General features: G+C 46.2%; 1 pseudogene; it reads right to left on the reverse strand.

Moving 5' to 3' along the window:
- Nucleotides 1-1,546: 1,546 nt before the first annotated feature.
- LOC119405919 (uncharacterized) lies at nt 1,547-7,319 on the reverse strand (annotated as a pseudogene).
- Nucleotides 7,320-10,863: the final 3,544 nt, after the last annotated feature.

Below are 10,863 nucleotides of genomic sequence, written 5' to 3' on the forward strand. Positions count from 1 at the left end.
GCTTGTGCAAACATGTTTATTGCAAGGTTATCAACATATCTGCTAAATTCTTTATTCAATATCATTGGCATCATCTTATTATGGAACCAAAAGCTTTAAAGCCTCCATGTGCACCATGAGCTGCCCTGCACGTTCCAAACCTATGCGCCTATTTTTAAATTAGTGCTTCTTGAAACCGACGACATGAGCCAGCTCCCGAGTGTTTTTGCGAACTATCAGTGCTATGAAATATGTAACATGTGCATATTATGGCTGATCGCCATCTTCCCTCCTTGACGTCTCTTTCTTGACCGCCCCTGTCACTCCATCTGCATCCTCCACTGAACAATATGTGTCCCGCATCCTCCACTGTCGCCAGCTCGCCCGAGTGAACACTGAAGCAAGACAACAGCTCCGCAAGAATCTCCATGACACATCTCACAGCGCTGTGTTCTTCCGCCCCGGCGACATAGTGTGGGCATTTATCAGGCACTTCTTTATCATCTGTACATTATCATCATCACATGGTGTTCTTTATCATCTTCGCTTGTAAGGACATATCTTGGGATTGTTTTGTGCCTAGGATGTGATCGGTTCGCCGAGTCGCGAAGGCCCATTAAAAGGCGTGTCAACTGCTACGTCACAATATGTTTTTGTGCATTCGAACCTTCTAGAACAAATAAAATGTGCTTCGTGTTTTGATGTTTTAGTATTCAGATATGAATTGACCTAAAAGTTTGTGGTTTTGAGAACAATGAAAAACTCCGAATTTCGGAGAATTGGGAATATACGAGAAATAAACTCCGATAAACGCCGAATTTCCGCCAAAATTTTAAACTCCGATAAACATTCGCCAATTTTCAAGAAATATAAACACCGAAAACACGGAGCCCTATCCATATGATACCCAGAGCTTCACCCACTCGTCATGATTCACTTCGTGGAGATGCGCTGATTTTTAATTTGGTTCCAAAGTAAGTGTGACTGCTCATCTCTGTTTTCAGCACCTCGTGACATCGCCATTAGTATGACTGACAGGGGCCCCTTGTGACGTTGCACAAGAAAAGCGAGTGTTGTAGACATCGTAGAAGATATGCGGGGAGCACACAATACCACGAATGGCACCTAACGAGGGCTATTTTCTTCGCCCCTCTCTCACTGTTGTCGCGCTGCTCTTTAGGTGGTTGTAGTTGCTTACACCAGGAATCATTCTTTTTTTTTTAATCGAACAGGGTTAACTTCTACTGAAACACCCATTTCGCTTCATTCTATACTGCGCACGGGCCCCAATGTGAAAACTGCGCTCTCAACATCACCAAAGCTTAAACGCACGTGCTCTTAGTGCTCCCCTGCTGCGGGGTACTAGTTTCTAACAATTTTAGGCGGGCATTTCAAAGTGGCGCTAAATTGGTCACATATAGCAACGCTAGCATTAATTATACGATATATTAGAGCATTTACGATTCAATGTCGGCATTACCAGACACAACGCTACAAATTACAGAAAAGTCACAACCAAAAATTTCCCTGTCAAGGGCCTTTTCAAAAAAAAAAAAACTCGCTGCATTCAACCCACGTTTCTCACAAAGTATGGCAAAAGTGTGTCAAAATAAAAACTATCCAGCTTGGCTTTCATTTCATGCCACACTTTCTCGTCAAACCGGACCCTTTGCACACAAATGTAGTTTTCACCGTACATAACAGTCTGCCCACTGTAGTTTTGTGATGGCCATCTGGCCCATCACTTGAGCGAAGTATGGGTGCGACTGCTTCAGTGCGGGGTGGTTCAAGCTGTCAAAAGACACGCAAATGTCTCGGCATGAAAGAAGCTTCTCTTGGTCTGCATCTTTCATGCTATAAGGACACTTCACTTCAACACAACCCCACGGTGGGTCTTCCACAGGGTCATGCACAATGGCATCTGGGGAAGCCCCAAGCCATGGCTGTTCTGGGTTGACAAACAGCCCTACGCTTTGAAGCTCCACGTCCCGTCCTGTGTGCCTGAGAACATCCTGATAACGCTGGAGAGCTCCTGCCTCGTTGGCAAGGCCGTACCTGCATTTCGAAGACAAAAGAATACCAGAAGCATAATTAAGAAAAAATGCAATAAATACATTCATAGCCGTTTTGCATTATTCGAAATTACTGAAGAGCAAACTTAATAGTGTCCTAAATGATGCAGCTTGAGAATCGAATGGTCACTAACTGATATTTTCTAGTAATTCTAAAAGGTAACTATACATGGTTTAACATGCAAGTGGCACACAAGTATGAAAATTATTTTTTCTGATATAATTTTCATCATAATACATGACAGTTTATGTAGTGAGCATGTTGCATAGCTCAGGGAGTTATACATGATAAGCTGTATTACGGTCACACACCCTCAAGAATTTTGTGCATATGAAAGTACTGTAAGTTGGTTCAAAATTCTCTACTTATGCTTACGTGCAACATACTGTGAAAATCGTACTGTTGAGAGCACTATGATGGTAACATTGCAGCATATTCAGACCACGGCTATACATTAGAAAAAAGTACTTAAAAGTGATTCATTCAGCCTCGAATACCACCATTCGCATGTCCATAACGAATAAAAACGAGGTAATGTTTATTATAATGCTGTAATTATGTTGCCCAGACATGATGCCAAATTAGGGTGTACTATTTCTGATATTATGCTTGACTGCCATGCAAAATGGCTAGGTTGACTCTAGCTCTACCTGTGATTTTTGTTCTCTAAGTCCACCAAGATTTTTTTGATCACCGACAACACCACCGTTGCTTGCATCTGATTTTATATGACACGGGCTCCCTAATGCAAGTATCTCGTAAAGATTTACGATGTCATTTCTCACCATTCCTGTGTTCATATAGACTGAATCACGTGTGGTGCATACCCACAATTCCATGAGCCATGGTAGGCGGTGTGTGCCACACAACTGAGGGAAAGGGTATCATAATGTACGTGACAAGCATGTCACTTTATTCGTGTCATGACCTGTTAATCGTGTTCATCAGATACTCATGTCCTTTTATGTTAAATTTCGGTTCATACCAAGTTACAGACATTACCACGAGAGCGCCCAGACGTAGGCGGCTAGACGATATAAATGGTCAAAGTGCCACAGCAGAAAGTATGGCTTTATGAGGATACAAAGCATAGTGCAGAACATACATTGTGTTGGACGAAATTGCAGAGATTTTGAACCATGCTTATCCTGTAGTTCTTTCTACATAAAAAGTGCATTGTACTGCATTTGCTTAGTTTGCCTTACACTTGCATTAAGCTGCACTTAATGACACCAACTGCACGTTGGCGTCATTATACACCAACCTTTCCATAACATAATAAGAATTGTTAGGGTTTAATGTCTCAAACCATGATATGATAGGACCAGACACTGTAGTGGAGAGCTCCAAAAGTTTCGACCACCTGGTTTTTTTAATGTGCCCCTAAACCTAAGCACACTGGCCTCAAACCATTTTTACCTCCATCAAAATGCTGCCGCTGTGGCCAGGACAGTTGAATTTGCTGTTTTTCAAACAGAAGCACCACAATTTGCAGGGTCTTCACTAGTTGTCTAACTGGCTTTGCTGGTATGAAACTTTTCTCAAAACAAAGCAGCAAAACTGGTTTCACCCTTGGGTCACTTAAGGAAAGAAAAGATGCTGCATTTATAAATTATAGTACAATTTCTTATTTTATGAATATTGGATATTCAGAACAAAAAAAAGACAGTTATCCATTAGAGAGTAGCACAAATCTATAAAATAAACATATAAAGGTTCCACTGAAAGCTTCACAGTTGAAAAAAATCTTTCTCTGTTTGGGTCACCCCAGACATATTTTTTGGGGGTGACCGGTCTACCATATGAGCTTCTCGGGCAGGAAGTGCAGGAAAACTGAAATGGTGGATCAGTTGTGCAGGAGCACACATGATTGAAAATGTTGAATTGATGGGTCACTTGACTCTTTTCCTTCAGCAAAACTTCTAGCACTATTGTGATTCACATGACTGATCAGCCATCGCACGCATTTTATTTTAAAGAATGACTCACCGGACAGCAGGAACCCTAGATAGGTCTTTTGCTGATGTCAGGTGGCCAAGCCCTTTACTGCTCCAATGGCTGCGCATAAGCACGGTGCCAAAGTTTGACGATGTCAGCCGGTGTTTTCGCTCTTGACACCATGTTTGGCTGGCTCGCTGCTGCTGGGAGTTCTTCTCTAAGCACTGTGCTTGCAGAGGACTGAGCACAATTTTCTGAAACAGTGCATTCCCAAATTTCTTACACAATAAGGCAACTGAAAGGGCATTCTGAATCACAAAGGAAGGAGACATCAACATGTGAGGAAATCATGAAAAGACTCAAGGTTGTCACAGAGAAAGTAAATTGCTTATAAGGGAGCACAACAAACACCAGGCAGCGAAATTATGCTAGTGAATATTTTGGTGCTACTCATTCCACTTCCACTCAACCAACGCACTCAGACACTTACATTGCTTTCTTAAGCCTAAGCTTCACGTTTATTACACAATATTCTCACCTAATTATCCCCAATTTCCTTTGTTTTCACCCACCTGGTCCACACAGCCATTCTCGTTCTTATATATTTTTACAAGGCTTGAAGGCTGTCGACTTTCCCTATTTCATATATGGTATGCAGTAAGGCGTACTGACAGCTGGCCAGAACGTGCGATTAAGTGACAGATTCAAGTATTCTTTTCACGATTTCATGGTAATTAGTGGAACATGTCGAGTCGTAGTGCATATATGTGCGGCAGACCGCCGTGCATGAGCATGAACTGCTCTCACCTCCCACTGTTTGCAGCATGTTTTGTGTGTATCATCATCATCATCAGCCTGTCTACGCCCACTGCAGGGCAAAAGCCTCTCCCATGTTCCGCCAATCAACCCGGTCCTGTGCTTTCTGCTGCCACGTTATACCTGCAAACTTCTTAATCTCATCTACCCACCTAATTTTTTGTCTCCCCCTCACGCGTTTGCCATCTCTTGGAATCCAGTCAGTTACCCTTAATGACCACCGGTTATCCTGCCGACGTGCTACGTGGCCGGCCCATATCCATTTCTTCTTAATTTCAACTATGATATCCTTAACCCCCGTTTGTTCCCTGACCCACTCTGCTCTCTTCCTGTCTCTTAAGGTTACACCTATCATTTTCCTTTCCATCGCTCGCTGCGTCGTCCTCAATTTAAGTTGAACCCTCTGTGTAAGTCTCCAGGTTTCTGCTCCGTAGGTAAGTACCGGTAAGATGCAGCTGTTATATACCTTCCTCTTGAGAGATAGTGGTAGACTACCATTCATGATTTGATAGTGCTTGCCGAATGAGCCCCATCCCATCCTTATTCTTCTAGTTATTTCACTTTGTGTGTATACGACTTCATAGTTGCTGCAGATCGAAAAATTTTCACTATAAATGTTTCACGGCGTTTTTGACGTTACCATTCTGTGATTAGCCACTCTGACCATAAGCTTTCCTTTGTGCTACAGAAAACAGGTGCTGTCAGTGCCTTTGAGATTTGCATACCTACCAAGAGAATAAAGTGTGCACCAAGGCTGGCAGTGTACTAAAGATTACACTAACAGAGCCCACAAATGCTCTGGTAGAATCTGCAGTTTCTTGTGCAGCTTGCACAGTTAAAAGTGGTGACATACCTCCAAGATGCGTCTTTCACCACCACTGATGCCACCTGGTATAGTCCACTGGCTGCTTCCAGTGAATGGCACCATGGGTTTTGGCAGGCACGGTGTAGCACTCTTGTCATGCTTGTTCAGCTTCTCCCCGAGATAGCTGCAGAGGAGGACTGAAGCCATGAGGCACGAGTGGCTGCTGGTACGCAAGTGGTGAGCCACAAAATACGGTGCCACATCTGGAGCTGCACACTGGGGCACGGTCTGCAGCAGCTAGTACGGTTACTAGGGCACTGTCTGCGTTTGCATCTGAAAGGGCTTGAGCAAACTGGGCAAGGTCCTTCCTCCAGTCTTCTACGTTCCTCTCCTTGATTGCACTGAGGTCAAGGCGACATGGCAACGGCAACTCACGGCCACCCTCACCCACTCTTCGCCAGTCGACATTCTGAAGGCTGCTTCCTTTTATAGTGTCACCCCGTGGCCGCCTCCAGTACTGTGGTAAATCCGTGCACGACAAGTGAGCTGGAACCTCACCAAATCCTTTCTCTTGCAACAGTCGAAGTGTGTCCAGCACTGCCTGAACATGGCTGCAAAAATGGTTTCCAGCAGGACACTCACATTTCCCGTCAAGCACACTACCATCGCCACTGATGGTGGCACAAACAAGATAAGGTGTTTGTGTCTTCTTTTTGCTGCGGTAGCACCGTGCTTTTATGAAGTACCTGGCGTTCCTACACAGAGAAAAGTAAACGGAAACTCACATCAAACCTTCAAAACGACATAACGTAGGGCAGCCCCTAATGTATGCATGCATGTTCAGACAACCTCGCAGAGGGGATCCCTGGGTAAAGCATTGTTGTGATGGCTGGGCAGCAGCGTGATCGAACAACAACAAATTTCTACGGAGGCAAAAACATTTCATTTGAGAGCATAGATTTAAATTTAAGGCACCATAGGCGTACGCCTAAGTAAGGCAACCCCGGGGTCCAAACTAATCCCGTCTTCACAACGGTATCTCTAGTAGCTTCTCATTTGTGGCAAGCATGCACGATTTTTTCCCCGTTTCACTTCTGCGGGTGTCGTATGGTCCACGAAGAATCGCAACCACGCCTGATCCGCAAAAATAATCTAGGTTGCAACGGCTTTTTCAGAACTAGCTGCAGGAGGTAAAAAAAAGCAAAGAATTCGGGAATAGATTGGCTTCTATCGCGATCGAAAGTTGTCACACGACAACTTGTTGTTCGTTTCGCGCAGCGCTACATGAAGCGACCTTCGCTTTTGGTTCTAGGGCATCCAAGCGGCTTCGTCCCACTTACACCCCTTCGTTATCTTTCAATACTCTTTATGTTGGCATAAGGAGCAGTGTAGGATGTACAATTATTTATGAAAATTCACACGGAAAAAATGCATACGTAAACGGAGCGAGCGCAGACGTCGGCGCAGACACCGCCGGTAGCGAATTGTGAGCGATCATGCAAAGTGTAGCTACTTACTTTTCTTGCTCGTAGCACGCACGTAGAGTCGATGTGATGACATAGCTCTCGGTGAGAAGTTTGTAGCTTCGGCGAGCCTTTTTTCCCGTTCCGGGCGCGCACGCGAGTTGGCTGTGGTCACGGTACCGCAACCGCGGCAGTCGAGCCAAACTGCTCGTCCAACCCGTTGAAGGGTACAAAATGTTGCTCATTGTGCAGCGGTAGCAACTCAGAAAGCTCGTTCAAGCGCGCAAACGGTGAGATTTCAGCGGATGACACAAAGAACTAGCCGCCAACACAAACATCACAGCACTCGCGCGTTTGACGGCTCGCTTTCCATGCCCTCATGATGGCGCTGGCTATGCCACGCTCCTTCCTTTGCGAAGCGAAACTGACGAAAAGCCCACCGTCAGGTGGCGTATTTATGAAAAGGGTCTATAGGGGCGCCACTGAAAGCCGCGTAGCGGCGGCCGTTGGAACTGCTCGCGGGTCGCGTAGCAGACGCCCCATTTGCGCGCGTGCGATTCGCCGGTTGTGCGCGTCCCAGATAATTACTTTTGCGGCAACAGTGTGCGCAAAGGAGCCGCACTTTGTAATAGTGGACATGTGTCCGATGTCACAGCTGTGTGGGACGACAATGTCCCCATACGCGACAAGTGTTTGTCACAGACAATCGACAACAAGCTTCTCCTACGAAGTGGAGCTCATCGTAAGTACACCGCTTTCTTTATAACGTCCCGATCACTAACGCCTGCATGCATTGACGCGTGAACCAATGTTTTTTTCTCGACACAGTAGCTTCGTTTACGTGCCATGTGCTGATATAGTAGATTTTGAGGGAGCGCTGTCGCACCGGCGTATAGATTTCACAGGGTCGGCCACGTGAAGGGTCAGCGTTGGTAAAACTTTGAAACCAGCACGATAAACTTGTGAAAAAATAAACGATAAGCTTGTCATCATCGGTGCAGAAGCGCACAGCGAACATTCTGCACCGATGATCGCATTCCAGTGCCATCAATAGGTAGAATGCAGCCGATTTCGTACAGCACACGTGTGATTCCACGGCGCTTTTTTAAAGGAGCCGTCACCTGCCCTACATTCTCTCGCATTGCGCTTCGCGCCATTCGTTTTTCAAGTGAGCCAAGGTATCGCGTCTTATCAGTAATAACAACCTCATGTGAATTTTAGTGTCTACAATGCAGGCGAGGCGACCAAGTGTAAACGTAGCAGCGTTCGCTGAAAACGTAGCGTCAAAAAAGAAGAAATAAAAACACGGTAATCGTTCTAACACTGCCGTAAACAAAGCTCGATTGCTTAGCTTCTACGTCGTACAGCCGCAATCCACCGCCGCCGTCGCTTTCGCTCATGAAATAGCACCGGAAACCTGTAGATGTGCGTTCCTGGCGATTTTTTGTGTGTGTTTGAGCAGCCGACAACGCAGCAGGTATTTTTCGACATCACTGAGACCCGCCAGAATCGTTAAATCACGATGAAAAACACATCCATCCGTGCACTCGCGTACAGACGCTCGCGGGAACACTGCTCGCCGGGCCCCGCGAGCGCTTCCGAGCCATGGCGGCAGATGGCGTCGTCGGCGCTTTGCGCATCGCCTATAGCGAAATGGTCTATCCAAGTACATACATGCACTGCTCACCGTAATTCATGGAATCAATCAAATAGAACACCGTTGTTCAAAAACTTCTGATTGCACCAATTATTACTGTTCTTCAGCTTAGTCAACAACAGAAGCTATTTTACTGAACTTGATAAGGAAATTGCGCAGTATGGCCTAGTAGCAGTAGAAAACGTTATTTATACAGTGTAAGCCAGTCTGATTGTTTGACAGGGTTGCGCCTAGCAGCTACTTCAACTATAGAGCACTCGAAAGCATGATCCAGTGACCACACGAAATTACAGTAGTAACTTAAATATGATTTGCAAGGACGTTCAGTATTCTTTTTCTCCGGAAGACCGCAAGAACGACGTCTTGGCGCACGCTTGGCGTGAAATATGAGATTTTTGCAATGATGTAGCAGGATGTAGCAGCTTGCACCTCCTGGCGCAGTATGGCGCGAATGGCGCAGCTGTCGCATCGCAGTTTATTAACAGCGAAGCTGTTCAGCAAATCGTTCCTTGTTCACCCCGTACCAAAAAACTGTCATCATCAAAAACGGGTATGCGTCACAGAAATTGGGTCACTCGTCCACTAAGAGAGAGAGAGAATAAACGTTTATTTGCAGCAAGCGCGCTGTGCGCCCAAGGTGGGCGGCCTCCTTATTCCAGGTAGCCGCGGGCCTTCGCCATCTCTCGTGCCCGTTGAACCAGGCTTCGCTGATTCTTCAGGTCTGGGTCCGATAACTTGGCCTCCCACTGCTCTTCGGTCAGTGTAGCGGTGCTAGGGTTTTGTCACATGCTATGGGGATGCATACAAAACACTGGTCCACTAAAAATGAAAAGAAAACTATCGTCATCCAACGGGTAGGTGCCACAGATATTCGGTAAATCCCACTGCACACAACTTACACCAAAAAGGAAGACGGCAACAGTTAGCCCAACAAATGGCTGCGAAGCGACGGCGGCGAGCCGAAGACCCCGAGTACGTACAAGGAGAGAATACTAGGGAACGGGAAAGGCAACGGCGGCTGCGAGAATACCCCGAAGCGATGGAAGGCCTACACCGACAGCGACGTGCCCGTAGATCTATGAGAGGTGCGAACTCCTGGCGTCAGCGCGAGGTTCTGTCTCTGTAGTTTGGACATCCGTGTCTTGCCTGTGACTGTCTGTGGTTTCTGTCTGTCTGCGGTTTGCCTGTGACTGTCTGTGGCTCTCTGCGCTGAGAATCAACGTAGAAACAACCTAGTATCGCCCAACTAAAGCTTAGCAACGACCTAGAAACAATCTAGAAAGTACCTGTATCACCTATCTAAGGCCTAAAAACAACCTAGAAGCAACCAGATTAGTGGTGAAGGTAAAAAAACCCCGAGGCACTGCGCCGACCAAAGTGAAAATTAAAACACACAGAAAAAGACGTTTCCGCTCTTACACGGGAGCCTTGTTCATAAGTGAAAAGTCTTTTTCTGTGTTTTAATTTCCACTTTGGTAGGCGCAGTGCCTCGAGGTTTTTTACCTTCACCATGTATCATCCCGACCAGACGGGCTTCCGTCAAACATTAAAGGAGTCCTGACACAAAACTTTTCGCCCCGCGTTTTTTTTTTTGCTGCAATGTGTTGCTGGGGGCCTGGTAGTCATAACACGGCACATGGTTTGCTGGAGCGCGTGACAGATAATTAATTACAAGCTCCTGATTACCGACACAGCCTCAGTTTCGGTTTGACAGAGCTCCAAAAACGACAAGCCGCCGGGTGCAACTATCACCACCTAGCGAGTGAAACGCTCGGTCACGTGAGCACACAGAACAGTGACGCATTTCCGCGCGGTCTGTCGTCGTCGGGCTCATTGTCGTCTGATGGCGACGATTTTCTTGCGGCGGGGATGGAAGGAATTTTCGACGTGGCGAATCACTTCAGGTTTGACCCGCTGGCGAGGAGCGATTCGTCGGGAAGTGCGTCAAAACAGAAATGGCGGCTACGACTTCATCATAACTTGTACCGGCTGAAACGTTTACGTAGGGGAAGTAGGGGGGTCACCTCGGGTCACCTCCGAGGGTGTCAATGCACTAGGTGCGGCCTATAATGCTGGATCGCGCTCGCGAACTTCAAAAGTCATATAAAATACCTTCCAAGCTTTATTCGCTG

Source organism: Rhipicephalus sanguineus, chromosome 9 (assembly GCF_013339695.2).
Source record: "Rhipicephalus sanguineus isolate Rsan-2018 chromosome 9, BIME_Rsan_1.4, whole genome shotgun sequence".
NCBI lineage: Eukaryota > Metazoa > Arthropoda > Arachnida > Ixodida > Ixodidae > Rhipicephalus > Rhipicephalus sanguineus.